We start from the raw sequence: 17355 nt of genomic DNA on the forward strand, positions 1-17355 counted from the left end.
TTTGGTCATGGGAAAAAGGCAGGCATTATCCTTCTTGCCAGCCGCAGGCACTGGCGCCCATGCTGGACTGTGGTGTGTCCCTGCATTCTCTCTGTCCAGCTTGTGTTACATATGGCTAGAAAAGGCAGAAACTTATCTGACTTTTTCCATTTTATCTTTTAAACTGGCAGCATTTAAATTCAGTTGAGTATTTGAAGTTTTTCTCTTTTTGCTTCTGTAATGAGTGTTTCCAATACTGAGATGTGGAAGGACCTGGCCTTGGATGCCATGGGGCAGGGATACCTGCTCACAGATCTGGCTATTCACAAATGCAGGGTGGCCTGCAGCTGGCCTCCTTAATCCAAAGTCCATGTTGCTGCACTGCTGTTTCTCCCGAGGCTCTGGGATTTGCAGGGGGCATTCAGGTGGCAGTGTTTTCCCACACTCACTAGCTGGAATCTTCCGGCTAGTGCAGGGTTCATGAACTTGGCCTTGGGCACTAAGCCCCAACTCCTTCAGAGTAGATCCACCAGGCCAGGAGAAACTCAGGAAGTTGACAGATCTGGAAAGTTTTGGAGGTGGAAAGAACAAGTGTGAATCCTGACTTTGACCATGCTCAGATTGGAGAACTTCTCTGTGGCTCAGGTTTATCATTTTTTGAAAGTAGTTTTGAGGCTACACATCTCACAACTATTGTAATGGTCTTCTGACATGGCAAGTATTTGGACCCAGGTGGGCTGACACCTCAATGGTGTGTTTCTCCTATTAATTGATATTATCTTGTTTCATATGAAAATTGCAGCACCTTGCCTGGCAAAACTGGCTGCCCCCCTAGCAACCCAGTGACATGATGTTGCAGAAGGAAATGAAAGGCATGAGAATGTGAGGGGCAAAGGCTATGTTTGTGAAAATGGTGTCTCTGTTCATAACAATGATAGGAAGCCAGAGAGACTCAGAGGGAACACAGGATATTTATTCTCTCAAGCACAGAACCCATGTAATCATAATTGGTGAACATTCATTCTATGAGCATTTTTTTTAACTTCTTCTACTAGGAAGTACCAGAGACCAAGCAGTTAGCTGGACACCAGTGTCACTGCTAGGGAAATCTGGGACCAGGGTGGAGCACTGTGGGGGCAGAAGCCATAGGACAATCAGGGAGGGGAAAGGGAGACATGCTGTGGCTCTCATGGCCTCCTCTCTCCAGTCCTCCTACCAAAGCTTTCCTTTGGATGGATATGGACTATAGAGTGGTGAGTTGTGTAATCAGTTCTCTGCCAAGTAGAGAAGCTCAGAGGAGGGCTAGAGTCCTCACCTCTAGGCTGAGGAAGAAGTGTGCTCTGCTCTGTGTTGGGAGAAGATTCCCATCAAGTGGAGAAGATGGGAGATGACAGTGCTGAGTGGGCTGTGGAGAAGGGGAACCCAGGGTTGGAGAGTGTGGGAATGTTCTAGTCCAGACCATCACTTCTACACTTTCTGTACCACTTGCCAGACTTCCTTCCAGGCCTGGGCCTCTGAACACTGAATCATGGAGGGTTGCAGCTGTACCTGTGCTCCACTGGAGGCAGGAGATTGCCACCAGCTAGTAGGAGACATCCTTGGACAGATCAGTGGTCTTAAAAAACCTGTCCTCTGGCCCCATGGAGGGTGCCTGTTTGCCTGGTTTCTGGGTCCAAGTAGTGTGAATTGGAGAAAGAATCTCAGCTGCAGCTGCCATTCATTCAGGCAGGAACCAGTGGCCTCAGGACTGGTGAACTCCTTTCCAGCTGGGGTTGTTAATACCAGTGAAAAGGACTGAGTCCCAATTCCAAGGATTGTAGCAGGTCCATGCCATGCTATCTTGGGTTGAGGCCTGTGGTTCTCCCAGTCTGAGCCAGGGGAGTATTCTGTTTGCCCACAGTGAAACATTCCACTAACTGGGGGTCAGCCAGTCCCTTCCTACCCTGTGCTCTCTGGGGCTCCCTGGTGCCATCTGTCACTGCTGTTCTGAGCCAGCCCCGTCTACCTTTAAAATCTCTGCCTGGGCTCTCACGCATTCTCTGGACTTGATCCCCACTCTGCCTCCAGCTACCTGAGGGCAGCAATGAGAGTCCTTTCTCATAGGGCTTCATTTCCTTCCTTCCTCTGGGCTCCTGGCCCCCTCCCTCCATCAGTGTTGACAGCCCCCAGGGGTCAGCAGATGGCTTCACTTCACTCTGCAAACAGGCCACCGGTGTGCCTCCAACATGAAGGAGGATGTGCTTCTAGATGACAGTTGGGGATTAGTGAAAGCCATCAGGGTCTCAGGATGGGAGTTGAGCCTGTCTTAGAACAGCTCAGGGCTTCATCAATGGCCCCAAATTAAAGTATCATTTTCTGTGGCAGCCTGGCTTGAGGACAAAACAAGACCCCTACAGCCATCATTTATGTCTTTCCATAGAAGCTTTCAGATGAAATTTGTTTTCCCTATAGCTTGAGTTATAGGAGAACAGGAGCTTAAAACCAGCCTGTTATTGCAGGTGGAATTTAAGTTTTAGTGACAGTAAAGAAAGAAGGTGCAGTCTTAAACTTCTTATAAATCAATTTTCAAGAAGTATCAAACTCCTACATATAAGATAAAGAAGAAGCCAGTCCCTAAGGAAAACAGAGCATGGTGAGGTTCGCAATTATTTTAATTTCTTTCCCATATTTGTAAGTAAATCAGAGTTTAAGTCTGGCCTTGGATTTTACTTAAGTTATTGAGAAGGTAAAATGGGAACCTCAAGTCCAGCTCTGATGGGCTGAAGATGACATGGTTACACGTTGAAAGGAGAAACATATGTGACCAGTAGCAAAAATGTTTCCCTTTTTGGTTTCATAGGTACCCTAACATAAGTAAATATGAATTTAAATCCATACACATATACATTACTTAAAAATTTCCCCAAGTGAAATCATACATGATTGTCTTAGTCTGTTTTCTGTTACTATAGTACAGTACTTGAGACTGGGTGATTTATAAAGAATGGACATCATTCTGGCCCATGGTTCTGAGAGCATAGCATGGTTCTGACACCTGTTCATCTTCTGGTGCAGGCCTCCTGCTGCTGTAATTCACAGCAGACTGAGGAAGGGCAAGTGGGTGCACCCAGAGAAGAAAAGGACACTCAGCTCCTCCTTCTCTTAGGGAAGGTGGGAATCATTTGTGAGGCTCCCTCAAAACCTAAGAGCCTCCCACAAGGCTCCACTGCTCAATGCTGCCTTATGGGAAAGGTAAGGTTCCACATAGAAACTTCTGGGGGACACACTAAAGCTGTCATGATTACCAGTTATAACTTGGTTTTTATATTTTATGACACATTGTGGACATCCTTCATGAGTATTAGTGTTTTATATTTAAGTATATTCAGATATATTCACAAATACATTCACATATATTCACATAACTACTTCCTGTACTCATAGCTATCTGTACACTCCTGTAACAATATCAGGCCTCTCCTTGGTCAGGCTTTAGTCTGGGTACAGTGATGTATAGTGATAATAGTGGGTACATATTGATCTGTCATTTAAGAAGGCCAGTACTCTTCTCAGCTCTTTATATTTATTAACTCACAGATCCTTACTGCAACCAGGGAGGTAAGAACAACATTTATATCCTAATTTTTGTGAGGACATCTGATGCACAGCTAGGTTAAGTCTCTTTGGCAGGCTGACCAGTCAGGATAAGGCTGAGCTGGGGTTTGAGTCCCAGCATGGGCTCTGGCACACATGTAGTTTGCTCATAGTTCTAGCTGAGGCAGCAAATGGCCTTGTAGAGAAATCTTTACACACCCCATCCCACCCCGATATTCAGAAAGAGAGATTTCTAGTAGTGGACGTGTCAAGCCAAAGATTTGCCCTCCTTTTAATGATTTTGGATGTATCTCAGCATCTGAGTTATGTCTCCTATGGAAAGAAGAGAAGCACAAGCTGCCAAGTCCTAAAGCTTGGTGGGCCCCATGTGGATAGTGGGCATGGTGGGTTCTGTCTGGTCTGCAGGGTAATAAGCCATGAAGATGAACCCATGCTTGGATGTGGGGCTCTCTCTGTGAGGTTGAGATCTGGAGGAGTAATGTTTTCCCTTTGAGGAGGCAGCAATGGGATCAGTGGCCATCTGGGCTCCTTACCACTTCACATGGTTTTGGGGATGGTTCTGAAGAACATATTTTTTTGGAATTATAAGACTTTCCCTGTGGCCAACAGGTGGTTCACTCGGTGGCAGGCAGGAACTCCATTGGGTCATCTTCTCACAGAGCATAACAGGGTTTCACTCTTGGTTTGCTGTCCTCCTCACAAAGGTCGAGGGTCCAGTCACCATAAATAGCTTGCAGAGGTTCTCCTCACTGCCCGCCTTCTTCCCCTCCAGCTTGCACATCACAAATGCTGAGGTGTTCTCCTTCCTTGAGGAGGCCAAGCAGGACCTCAGGTGCAACTCCAGCCTACAGGCTGGGGGGGGGGAGTCCTTCTTGATCCACAGAGCCTGGAGCCCCCTTCAGTCAGCAACAGCTATGGCCTGTTCTCCATGGAGCTCCTTCTAATGCCCACACCCTTCATTAACTTGGAGAAGTTTCCCTTCAACTGGGAGCTGAAGTCCTACATCCTCCATAGCTCCATCCACTCCAACAGACCCAAAGTGCAGTTCTATGCCACTCACATGGGCTGGGATGACAGTGACCCTGGTGAGGATCTACCCTGCATCAAGATGTTTGCCATTCCTGAGGCCAGGGAGGTGGTGGCCAGCTGCTTCCTGCAGGGGGCCCCAGACTGTGCATAGCTGAGCTGGAGCTGCTTCATTGAATGTTTCAGCTCTAACCTGGACCTGGAGCCCCAAGAGAAGATCCTGGCCCTGCTGAGGGGCATGGCCATGGAGCTCTTCTTCAACTTCTACTTGGCTAATGAGGCAGTCCAGCATTTCCTAGAGGAGGAGGGCAAGTGGGAGGACAAGATTCGCTTGGGCCAGGACAGCCCCACACAGGTGCTTTCTGCCGGGGAGTGCATCTGCAGCGTGGCAGTCTACCTGACCCAGGACAACCTGTAGAGGTCCCCATTGAGCCTGGATGAGAACATCACCCTCTCTGTTCTGCTGAACCTCAACTGTGAAGGGGATACAACCACCCTTCAGGTCTGTGACCAACAGCAACATGGCAGACCAGTTCACTCTCCAGTAAGAGGCTTTGCCATGTTGGGTAGAGTGGTAGTCAGTTCTTAGAAACCCCAAGCTATGGGCTGATAGATGGTGTTGGATGTTGGCTGGGGCTTGTCATCAGTAAACATAGCCAGGCATTAAAGTGGCCAGGACAATTTTTATCTGGAAGGAGGGAGCTGAGGCCCTCACATGTGTGCAAAGGCAGTCTGGGCATCAGAAAGGGACCATGAGGGAGGGGAGCACAGGAGTTAAGAGACAACCAGCACCAAGGGTTGGTGGCATGGACCCAGTACCACCTCTGTCTGCCTACACTAGCTGTGACCAAAGTTAGCAGTCTGTCCTCCTTTGGAGACTAGAAGACAGAGCTTGTCCTTTCTGATGTTCTATTTTCTGGGATCCTTATACCTTGCTCTGAGTTGTCAGTGGCAGCTATGTACTATTGCAGGCCGTCATTAGAATATGCTCCAAGAAGGGGGGTTCATGGGCCAGTCACCACGTGTGCTTGACTAAACAAGCAGCAGACCTTCCTGGGCAGGCCAGGCCTGCTGGCAGCATTCCAGGGGCCTATGGGGTCTGCTAGTGCTGTGTGTGCTGACCTGTCCTGGGCTGAGAATACTGAAGTTCTTCATGTGTGGGGAGTGAGCCCCTCAGGAACAGGAGGAGAGAGCCAGGAGAGAGGCCAGAAAGAGAGCTTCTAGAAAGGGTTGGCTGGGAGGTGGCACTATGGGCCAAACCAACCCTAGGGGCCTCTTGGGTCTGTTGGTGCAGCGTGAAAGCAGCCATGGTGAGTAAGTGCCATTGGTCTCAATAAACCTTCATTTACAAGTGCATGTAGAGGGCTGAACCTGGCCCCCACAATGTCCCTAGAGAGTTCTAAGTGAGCTTTCACCTCCACCAGCAGAGAGAGGGCGCATGCTCTTTTCTCTGCAGGTGTGAAGACCTGGCAGCCTGGCACCATCGCCTCTGGTTCAACATGGTGCACCATCTAGCTCATGGAGTCCTTTCCCCTCCCTTGTGCCCCACATTGCATTGCCTGCCTGGCTCCTGTGGGTTTTTGGGTCTGGAAGCACTGACACAGGTTGGAATAAAGAGGTGCAGCACTGGAAGGAGGGCTAGCTGCTGGCCCATCATGACAGCACATCCAGTCACTTACTGTCTGTGGGGAGGGGAATCAGAGTGACTGGGTGTAATGCAGGAATGGGTTTAGGCCTGGGTTGGCTCATTCGCGCAAAGCCCCCCAAAAGCCTGGCCCTCACTCTGTTCAGTGTGTGTCTTTGGGAGGCCAGGCCTCAGTGTTGTAACTGTGTTCTTTAAGCTGCTGTGCTTCCTGTGCCCAGTCCTGGGTTGGGTTTTTGCCTACATCTCTCTGCAGGATCACAGCCACACAAAAGTTTCACTCCTGTTCATTCTATGCATGTGGAAACCAAGGCTTGGGAGGTTGAGTTCCTGACCAAGGTCATGCATCAGAATGGGATGGGGGTGGGTTCTTGGCCTACATGTGTGAGTTGAGAGGCCTTGTTTTACATTCTTGGTGTGCTTCTCTGGAAGGGGTCTGTGCCACACCATGAAAGCACCTTGATGGTTTATTATTTTTTATGTAAGAGCCAGAGAAAAACCTCATTGACATGCTAGAAATAAATGAAGCTAGCAGGGCTCTCTTCAGAGCTGGCCATGGTGGGAAGTTGCCACCATCTCTGTGCTTGGCAAAGACTCCAAGGAGGCATAGGATTGGGGATCTCATATAGGACAGAAGAGGAGGGCAGCCCCGTGTGCCCAGATGGAGGCTCAGTGTTGGGAGGTGGAGGCAGGTCAGGGGAAGTGGCAGCTTCTGTGATGGGCTTGGGGAGCACCTATGGCTTCCCCTGTCTGGGGGAGTTGGGAGTAGAGGCACAAAGCCAGGGGGAGCCTAGAGCTGTGCCCACATTCTAGCCACCCTGGCTGATTGCCAGAGAGGCCAAGGTTGAGTCCTGGATGAAGCACTGCACTGTGATCGGTTATTCCATTGTCATGTGGCACGTGGCTGTTGTCCCTGCTGTATGCCTCTCTCAGAATCAGGCACAGGGAAGGTGTTGATCTTCCAAACTAGATGACTGTCTGTCTGAACCATTTCCTTTGTAATGGGATGTGACACACTGCACTGGACTCCAGCGAGGCCTGTATCCAAGCCTGGGTGTTCATGGGATTTGCCAAGGTCTCCTCTCAATGCTGTGGATATCAGGCAGGGGACAGTGGGGGCCATGCCCATGTCTCGTGTTTCTGACCAAGTGCTGCACAGGGTCATGGTGAACAAAAGTGACCTTGGTTCTTCTCCAGCACTGAGGTAGTGTTTGGAAACAGGGGCATCTATGTCTCGCTGGGCCTTGAAAAGACAAAAGTCTTTTGGCAGAGTCCTGTGGGCACAGTGTGGAAGCAGATAGAGTTGAGGGCAGCATGAAGGTGGAGACAGGGTCTGTCTTTGTGACACACCAATAGAGTTTGGAATGTTGTGACGCTCTCTCCCTAAATGCAGTATCTCCTGGGCTAAGAGAGATCCTGGGGAACTTCATCCCTGGTTTGTGAAACAGAGTTTCCTTGATTCATACAGAGAATGTGCTGGGCTGATCTTCAAGCTATAGGTAGTGGATCTCAGTGGTTAAGACATGGACTCCGAAGCACAGGGTAAAATCCTGGTGCTGCCAAAAATAGGCTGTGTGACTTGCAAAAGCTCTTTTTTCTCTGTGTCATGATTTCCCCACTTGCAAATGAGAACAATGTATTTCAATACAGGAATGTAGTATGCAATCAATTGAGGGCAACTGGCCAATCCACTACCTCAAACATTTGTTTATTGTGTTGAGAACATTCAGAATCCTTCCTATCAGCTATTTGGAAATATACAGTTGTCAATCACCCATTGAGCTCTTTAGAACTTAAAAGTTCCTTATACTCTCCAGTGGCACCTGGCACCCATTAGTGTCCTCTCTCCACCCGATCTGCTTCTATAAAGATCTACTCTTTTAGGTGCCATGCATATGTGAGAATGTGCTATATTTGTCTTTCTTGCCTGACTCATGTCAAATGATAGACTTTTGTTATATTTTATGGCTGAATAATATCCATCATGTATAGTCACCACATTTTCTTTTTCTACCTATACACATTCCATATCATGGCTACTGTGAAAAATGAGAATCTCGAGCATTGCTCGGCCAAAGGCAGTGGGTGTGCTGCGCAGTTCCATCTGTCTGGGGAACAGTCACCCGCCTTCCTCTCTATGCTCACTTGAAACCCGAGCTCCAAGGTCCAGGCTTGATGTAGGTTCCAGCAGTGCAGGTTCCAGAGCACCTGTGTCTAGGCACAATTTTCTTAAGAAAATCCTGTGTTTCATCTGGGAAAAAAAGATGAATAAAGCATGGAATTTTGGTGCCACTTGAGGGACAATCATCAAACAGGTGCAATGCTCGAGATTCTCACCTTGTTTGCCCTGCCAAATGCATTGGGTCTGTGTGCTGCCTGGAGGTTGCTAGGGGCGTGCTGGCTTCGGAAGCTAAAGGGTGCTGTATGTGAAGGGAGACTTCCATTTATGATAATGGTGCTATCTGAGGTCACAGCATTGGAAATTGAGTGTACCTAGATCATGACAGTGGTTGATAACTTGGGGACACCCAGGATGTGTCAAAGCACATTTGGTTTGTTATCACTTTAACCCCTGTAGTCCTTGGAGGAGGCCAGGGTCATTGTGTTCACGCCTATTCCGCAGATGCCGAGATCCTCCATTTCTCTCTGCTCCAGGTAGTTTCATGCCCCTGGCACAGAAGAGGGTGGAGGTGCCATGTGTAGGTGTTTGGCCCTCATCTTCCACACTGCCATGGCTGACCTGACAGAAGTTGCAGGACAACCTTGTGCCTTGCTCAGGGCCGTGCATCGGGCCTAGAAGATCTCAGGTCCTGCACTGCCTCCCGCTGCACTGCCCTTCATCTCTCTCCACAGTGCCCACCCTGTGCTCCCTGGAGTCTGGTCCAGTGATTTCATTTCACATATTTGGAATGCTGATCTGAAAAAAGAAGCTCTGAGGAGAGTCATATATGTCTTGGATGATGCTTCTCAACATGGCAACATCATGCTGGGCTAGCCGCTTCCCAGCACGAATGCAGGGCACAGAATGGCAGTGTTTACCTTGTGCCATACTGTCTCGTGGCCTCCAAGGGCCATTCTTCCCCATGATTTCCAGTGCCTCAAGGGGCTGTCCTTCCCCACTCTGTCTAGAGGCCTCCAGGGGCCATCCTTTCCCATGCTGTCCAGTGGCCTCCAGGGGCTGTCCTTCCCAACTCTATCTAGAGGCCTCCAGGGGCCACCCTTCCCCACACTGTCCAGAGGCCTCCAGGGGCCATACTTCCCAATGACGTCTAGTGGCCTCCAGGAGACATTTTTCTCTACACTGTTCAGAGGTCTCCAGGAGCATCCTTCTCATGTACAGGAAACTCACCCACTCTGATGGGAAACTTGCCACCTCCTCTCCGCCCCCCCCCCTCAGCCATCATCTATGACTTTCCCCCTCTGAGGTTCCCACTGTCTCTGGTAACTCAAGTGGGGATCACAACAGGTGTGTCCTCTGTTTGTCATCAGCTTATTTGTCAATGACTTTTAAAGTTAACATTATATAAAGGTGATACAGTGAATAGTTTCTTCATAAAAGAAAAACTAGAGTGCAGCACAGTCAGAACCCGAGCTCCTGCCGGCGCCCTCCTGCAACCCCCACCTGCTCAGCTACAGCCAACCCACTCATGGCTGGTGTTTACCTCATGCTTGGTACTGCTGTGTTTAGACTCATCATCCTGCCTCTGTCTGAGCCTTGGGCACCTCCCTGAGGATTATCTCCACCCTCAGCTGCTGCCACCTTCTGGTGTGAGCTGTCTACTTGTCCCTTGCTTGTGGGCATGAGGTTTCTTCCAGTTTTCCACTGGCCCTTGGAATGTCACTCCAGGCCATGTCCTCAGTTTGGACACACGTTAGCATCTGTCTGGTGAGGGACCAGTGCCCAGGGCCTGGGGCCTGGCTGCCATGGCTCTGCCATGGCTCTGCTCAGGTGAGGTCCTTAAGCTCTTCACAATTAAGCTTGCTCTATGTAAGGAAAGAAGGTGGCCCCCTCCTCTCAGGTTGTGCCAGAATGGATTGAGCATATGCAGGTGTGGGGAGGGGCCGCCCCTGGATTAGCACTCTCTTGTGACAGCCATGGTGGCTGTTTCTTGCTAGTTTTGTTATTCCTCTGCTCTGCCACCAAGCTTTGGGGTTGACTTTTGGAATCTCCACCTCCTGCATGTTATTGTTTTTTGTCCAGCAAGGAGGTCAACAGAACAGGGTAGAGTGTGGCTGGGAAGTCTCTACTCTAGGCCTCTGGAGACCAAGCAGGAAGTAATTCTGATTTTATTTTGCAGTTACGATGTACATATACTGAGGCAATAGCGAATCAGTTGACATGAAGCCACCAATGCAATTTCTGCTAACTTCTTGCATTAAACAATCAAGGAGTGGGCCATAGAGCAAGTGCAGGGACTGCAACACCTGACCGCACAGCCAGGGCTGTGCCTATGGGGTAAGTGAACTTAATGTACACCATGTTTGCAATACTTCATTCACCTGTCTGCACATTCTCCCATTTCTTTCCTAGAAATATAGAGTTCTAGGTGCATCTGGAAGTTTGACAATAATAACTGAAGCCATGTAAAGAATGAGATTTTCTCAGATAAAATTATGAGATGAAAAGAGAGCTTATGAACCAGTCATGAAGGACTCCTGCATTGAACAGTTCACAAATGATCAGTCCTCAAAACATGGCAGAGAATTGGCAGGAGAACCAGCAGAGCATGACCTCAAAAAGCCAGGAAAAGGAGACTGAGGCTGGGAGACAGCAGGATGCATGCTTCAGAGAGAGCAGGAAAGGGCATGAGCTGTCCTGCACATGTTGCCCAGGGATGCTGTTGGTGACTTGGATCAGGTGTTTTGATTCACTCTGGAGAAAAAGCTGGATTGGTGGGGCTTGAGAATAAGTGAACCAAGGGTCAATTCTTGTATGGATCAAGGTCAGCTGCATGTAGGAGGAACCCCAGAAAACATGGACATCACCAAGACAGCGGTATACTTAAGGCCAGAATCACCACAGGAAGGTGTTAGTTAGGTGGATCGAGGATGTCTGAGTGTCAAGGATTTTACAACTCTTGGCCATTTCCTCATTGTTACAAGGTGGCTGCTATAGTCATGGTCATAAGATTTATACTTCACTCAGAAAGAGGGATGGAGAGATGGGGGAAAAGATGGGAAAGCAGTCCCTTGTGCATTGGAGTCTGCTTCTCTTAAGGCACACTTCCAGAAATGTCAATCAACATCTCTGACTGTTGCCCAATGCCAGGCTGCTCCTGTTCCCAAGACTGTCTCTGGGGAAGTGGAGATTGTTGCTTTGGCCATCAGTAGGCATCTGTGGGGAGCTGGGCCCAAGGATGTTCCTTGGATACCAAAATCCCATGATGCTCAAGGCCCTTTTGTAGGATGGCAGTGTTTGCATGGGACCCAAATACTTCCTCCCATGAACTTCAGTCCTCTCTGGTCACTCATAATACATGGTGCAGTCCACAGACTCTGGACAGAGTAGCCACACTGTATCATTCATGCATCATGAGAAGGAGAACTGCAGGTACAGGACAGGTGCAGCTATTTCCTGGAATTTTGATCATCAGAGGGTTGAATCCCTCAAGTGGGAACCCTGGCTACCAAGGGCTGCCAATGTGTGGCTGGGCATGCTGCTGGGCCCCTCCCACCACATCAGAGTTTTTCTGCAAGGACAGAAATGGAGACTGGCTGTCAGATGAGCAGCTACCAACATTGGCCACACATTACTGTGGCTTTCCCTGTGACCCAGAATTCGGTGGGGAGGAAGGGAGCCAAGGACAGTGCAGTGGGGAGTCTCGAGGAAGGGAGGGTGCAGTGGGGGGTCTTGAGGGATTCTTTTCCCTAAACTGGTGGCTGCTGTGTGTGTTTAATGCTGAGGAGAAGCTCAGAGTAGACATGGTAATGTGGGCTGTTTTCTGGGGTCCTGAGATGCTCCTCCATGGATTTCCCAGACACAGTGGGGCAGTAATCTCGCTATTACTCCTCCCTTTAGAGAATTCTATTGAAAAGAAGAACTGCCAGTTTCATGCATAAGTAGATCTGTTGCATGTACTTATTTCACATGGCATGAGTCCAGCTTGCCTTCCCAGCATTCTGCAGTTGCCCTCCAAGGACTTTCATGTGAGTATCTTTAGGGAAATCCAATGGAATGGTGCTAATAAGAGACACATACCCTCTTGGCAATCTTCTCACTCAAAGAAAGGAGCTGGTTTTCCTGATCACTTGAGGGGTGGGGTGTCTATGGGTTTAGGGGAACTCCACCTCACCACTTTGCCCTATACCATGGTCAGTTCCAGCCACTGCTGAAGAAAACACCATGGGCAACTGGCTCAGCCATGCAGGGCTGATGCTGGTTGGGTGGATGGCACCAGATCTCATTGGGTTGCCGTCAGGCCAAAAACATCTTTACAAAAACATCTCACCACCTGATCCAAAGGGGATAAAAATAACAATACAGATGTTTGCCTGTTAAGGGCTTGTGGCCCTTAACCACCAGAGACAGCCCCTGAGTTATGTTACCAGGTTGCTTGTCCTGCCGGTGGATTAACCTCTGTGAACATGGCTGGAGGCCTCCACAGTGTGCTGGTGTGTTTTTGTGAGTCTGGAAGAGCAGGTGAACTTGAGCACAACCAGCCACTGCAAGAGTATGGGATAGCAGAGACCATCATCAACCAAGAGAGACCAGGTGAGGAAGTGCAAGGCTGGGCCACACTGGTATCAGAGAAACCTCTAGCCTCAGGGTCACTGTGAAGAGAGTGTCCTCCTGGAACAGGATCCAGGGATGTCACATCAGCTATCTTCTGAATCCTCTCCTACTGTCCATTACATCCACCTCAGAGGTTAGACTTTCTCCATTTTCAACCTTTGTCCCAAGTATAGGCAAAAGTCCTTCCTTTCTTTCCCTTTAGCATGGGACAAATGAACATCAATTTAAGAAATGCTTACTGAGTACAAAAAAACAACCCCAGGGAAGCCATCAGTCAGCCACCAAGTTCCAGGTAGTCCTGGCTCCCCAGGACAGTAAACACTGCTTAATTCCAAATGAAGTCCCAGGGCAAGAGGGTACTACAGGGTTCATCCTGTTCTGACTACTGAGCAGACATCTTTTATGATGAACATGCCAGGTTCCTTGTGAACATCAAGATCCAGGCTAGTCCCACCCAGCCTCCTTCACCCACAGGGCTGTGGCTTGACCCTCTAATGAGCACCACTGTCCCATAGTCACAAGGTGAAGCCCACATATAAACATGGCAGTGCTTTCTTCTCAGAGGTGTCTTCTGTGTGGAATCCTACAGAGGCCTTGACAGCAAGAACTCTTGAGGGTTTAGAACAAGATGGTGGCAGGCTGGGGCTTGATGAGACTGGTTTTGAGGTAAAGGTGCTTGTGGAGTGTTCTGTGAGTTCTGCTTTGAGGCTTCTCTTGATGCCCATGAGCCTTCCTTTTCTGATTGCTCTTTCTGTAGCTGCCACTTCACACCCTGGCTCCTCTCGCCACTAGCTCCAGGATGGTGTGGGAGACCTTCAGCTTCCTTTGCCTTCCAGGTTGTCCTCAAGGCCAGGTCGATGGAGCCTCCACCTTTCTGAGCTCATTGTCTTTAAGAAGCAACAAAGCAACTTGAAGAAGTCAGAAAAACTCCAGAATTTGCCCCAGACTCAGTCCTTTAGGGCCATGACCACAGCATCTTTTCCTCAGGCTCCTAGCACTATATCAGCTTCTTTAGAAAGTTCAAACAAAGGGAGCAGAGAGCAATGTCAAAGAAATCATGGAAATCCAAGACAAGAAGGGGATGGTTGAAAGCACCCCACCTGCCAAATAAACTGTAAACTAAAGCCCCCTCCTGGGTTTCCAGTGGGAAGGACTGGGGCCACTTTGCTATGACCTTGCTATGGAGAGATATGGCTGGTGAAGGTGTGATTAACTAGTGGCTGGCTGAGTAATGACAGGTGAGCAGGGAGATGCTGCACAGTTACTTGGGATCCTGGCTATGGAGGAGGTAGGGAGATGCCAGGGGACTCAGGGTTTTGGAAAATCACCTTCATTTTCCTTTATGTGTTATTGTTCACCCTCATTTTTCACTGGGAGAGTCTACTGCTGGGAAGGGGCTCCTGGAGGAGAGCACACCACAATGATGTGGGACAAGACGCAGCTTGAGCTGAGGACACCTCCTGCCTCTGCCACTGGAGGCGTAGGTTGGTGCTGGATATGGGCTGGGCCAGCACTGTGATGTAGGTAGTGCAGGGAGTTCTCAGAGCAGAGCCTGGTCCTTGTAGGGCTGTGGGCAGGTGTCGGGGCCTGGGAGGTCACTTTAATATCTTCTTTAGAGGCATGCTTTCATCTGTCAAGAGACAAAGCTGTTATGCCTACCTCACTGAAGTGAGTTTGCTCAGCAACCTCTTCACATTGATGTCTCACAGAGGCTGTGGTTGAGTGTAGAGTAACCGTATTTAAAGTCTGACAAACCCACAGCATGTGCCAGGAATAGCCACAAGAAGGCCTGGTATTTCTGTCCATCTTCCCTGTGATTCGGGAATGGGACCTTGATTCCTAAGGCCATCTGGAATTGGGGTTTTCACAAGGTTAATTTGGGGGTCTCATTAACCAGCAAAACAGTTGTAGCCCTAGTATTAAATAAGCCGGCCACTCCTGGGCCACTGAGATCTAATTGTTCAAAAAGTAGGCTACTGCTGTGAGATGGATCCCAATATGGGGGTTGGAAACCCTAAAGCAAAACCCAGGCTTTGTGTATCTACTTGTGAAAGGATTTTGTAAGTCACAGAAGGCCCAAAGTGGGGCACAGCCCAGCTCTGACTTTAATTGGTCAAAGACCCTTCAACATCTGGTAGTTAGTGGCAGGCTCTTTCCTTCTCCAGTAAAGGTTTTGCTCTTCCAAAATTAGGATTCCATAAAAGTTTTGTTGTTCCATATTTAGGAATCTGTAGCAAAGTGAATGCCTTGTTCTGAGGGCAGTCCTAGCTGAACTTGGCTTCTGGCTAAGAAGGTGTTTGCTAGGATTCTTCCTAACAGAGGCAGAGGACATTCTGAGACCCAAAGAATGAAGATAATTTGATAACCAATTTTGCAATTAAGAAAAAAAAAAACAAAGCATCTCACCTTAGGCCTGCCATCCACTCCTGTCATGGGTCACTGCTGGTTTGACCAAGGTCCAACACACTTAGTTGGGACAGAACAGGCAGCTCCAGCATTAGCCATTACTTTGGTTTTCTTACCTGCCCTGTGAAGGGTGGCCAAGGCTCCTCCCACAAGAGGCCCACCTGGGCTTCTGGAGCAGCATGGTGTCATTCCATAGTGGTCATTGTCCAATAGTGCCAACAAGGGCTCTGGTTTGCATTGCCACTTTGTGCCCCCAACTGGGACAGCCAGGATACCCATGTTTCCTGTAGCCTTACTTAGAGCTCTAGACACACAGATATGGTCCCTGGGGTTGTTGCAATTCTGAAATTCTGGGAGGGCTCTAGTTAGGATGGCTCTCAGGGGGCTGGGCCAGCCTGGGGTAGCCTAATGCTGTTTATTTTAGTCCCTGGTCCCTCTCAGTTTGCCTCCACTGCCTTGTCCTGTTATTAAACACCTTAAAGTCCCCAGCAACAGAGTAGCAGTCAATTTTGTCCTGACATCAGTGATGAAATCCAGACCTCTCAGAGGTCTCCCTCTGTGGAGTTAGGGTCTGTGTCACTGTGTTTTCTGGAAGCTCCTGTGATCCTGTTTAGAAATGCAGCTGGACTCCCAGCCTTCTTGAGTTGTCACTAGACTTTGCTATAGTTTTGTCTGGTTTTCATGGAGAAGGCCCTGAACTTGGGGAGACTCCTCCAGAGGGAAGCCTCAGCAGCTGCTTCTCAGTGTCCCAGAATGAAGAGCCTCTTCATTTTCTTTGCTTTCCAAAGGGAGGTCCAGCTGTGAAATGCCAACCTCCTGCTTCTAGAGGCCAGGCCTGAGTCAGGATGATGAGTGCAGGTCAAGGCCTGAGAACTGTGTTGGTCCCACTCACTTTGACTTCTCCTAAATAGATGCCCAGGGTAGATTTTGGAAGTAGCTAGCTGTGGCCTTACCCCTCCTTATGGGACAACAACACTGAACCATCTTGTCCTGGCCTCCCTGTTTTGATGACTCACTGCTTCCCAGGCATTTCTCAGCCTTACCAGTAGGTTGAGATGTTTGAAGAACTTGCAGGGCTGCCACCCTCAGCACTTGTCAAGAAACAGCCCCAGGGGAATCACTTCCTGATCTCTCTGCTGTTTTTTCCTCTCTAGATAGTTTCCCATAAAATCCTGCCTTTTTGTTGCATTTTCAAACCATGTTCATGCCAAGAAAGAGAGATGGCCTAGAACTGCAAGGTGCTGTCGCCCTGCCACCAAACCAGTCATTCAAGTTGGCTTTAAGCAAAGTTAATCTTCAAATAAAGGACTTACCTATTGGTTCTTTTTTTAATTAATTTTTTTAGTTGTAGTTGGACAATACTTTTATTTATTTATTTTTATTTGGTGCTGAGGCTTGACCTAGTGCCTCGCATGCACGAGGTAAGCACACTATGCTGAGCCACAACCCAGCCCCGACTCTATTGGTTCTTTTTACATATACATGACAGGAGGATTCATTTGGATGTAATTACAAAAGCATTGGATGTAGTTTGCTCTACTTTAGCCACAGAACTTCCCCAGGTTCTCCCCTCCTCTCTCCCTGTCTCCTTCTTTCTACCCTCCTTATCTTCTGCTGTTGAGAGTTTTCCTTTCAATCACTGTTGTGGATTCACTCATGCTCTTTCAGCTCAGGTGGGGCAGTGTGCTCCTCTGTGGTTCAGCTGCCTGGCCTCAGTTTCTACCTGCAGTGTGGCCTATGCTTAGTTAGTACACATGTCTGGGAAACCTGGGACCTTGGGATGAAGCCAGCCAGTTTGGAACCTTTGTCATTTTGTTCTTGTGTTAGCAGGTGCTGTAGGAAATACTGTCACATTCTAGTCAAAAGACTATTCATTTTCAAATGAAAAAGCTTGATGTGTGAACCAGCAACAGCTACCCTGCAGCAAGGAAAGATGAGAATCCCATCCCTCCCCTCCGGGTCCCCAGAAGTCACA

General features: G+C 48.8%; 1 pseudogene; it reads left to right on the forward strand.

Moving 5' to 3' along the window:
• Nucleotides 1-3938: 3938 nt before the first annotated feature.
• The window catches only part of LOC106144659 (transmembrane protein 132B-like), a 52038-nt pseudogene continuing 38621 nt past the window's right edge, over nucleotides 3939-17355 (forward strand).

The sequence above is a fragment of the Ictidomys tridecemlineatus genome, chromosome 10, assembly GCF_052094955.1.
Source record: "Ictidomys tridecemlineatus isolate mIctTri1 chromosome 10, mIctTri1.hap1, whole genome shotgun sequence".
NCBI lineage: Eukaryota > Metazoa > Chordata > Mammalia > Rodentia > Sciuridae > Ictidomys > Ictidomys tridecemlineatus.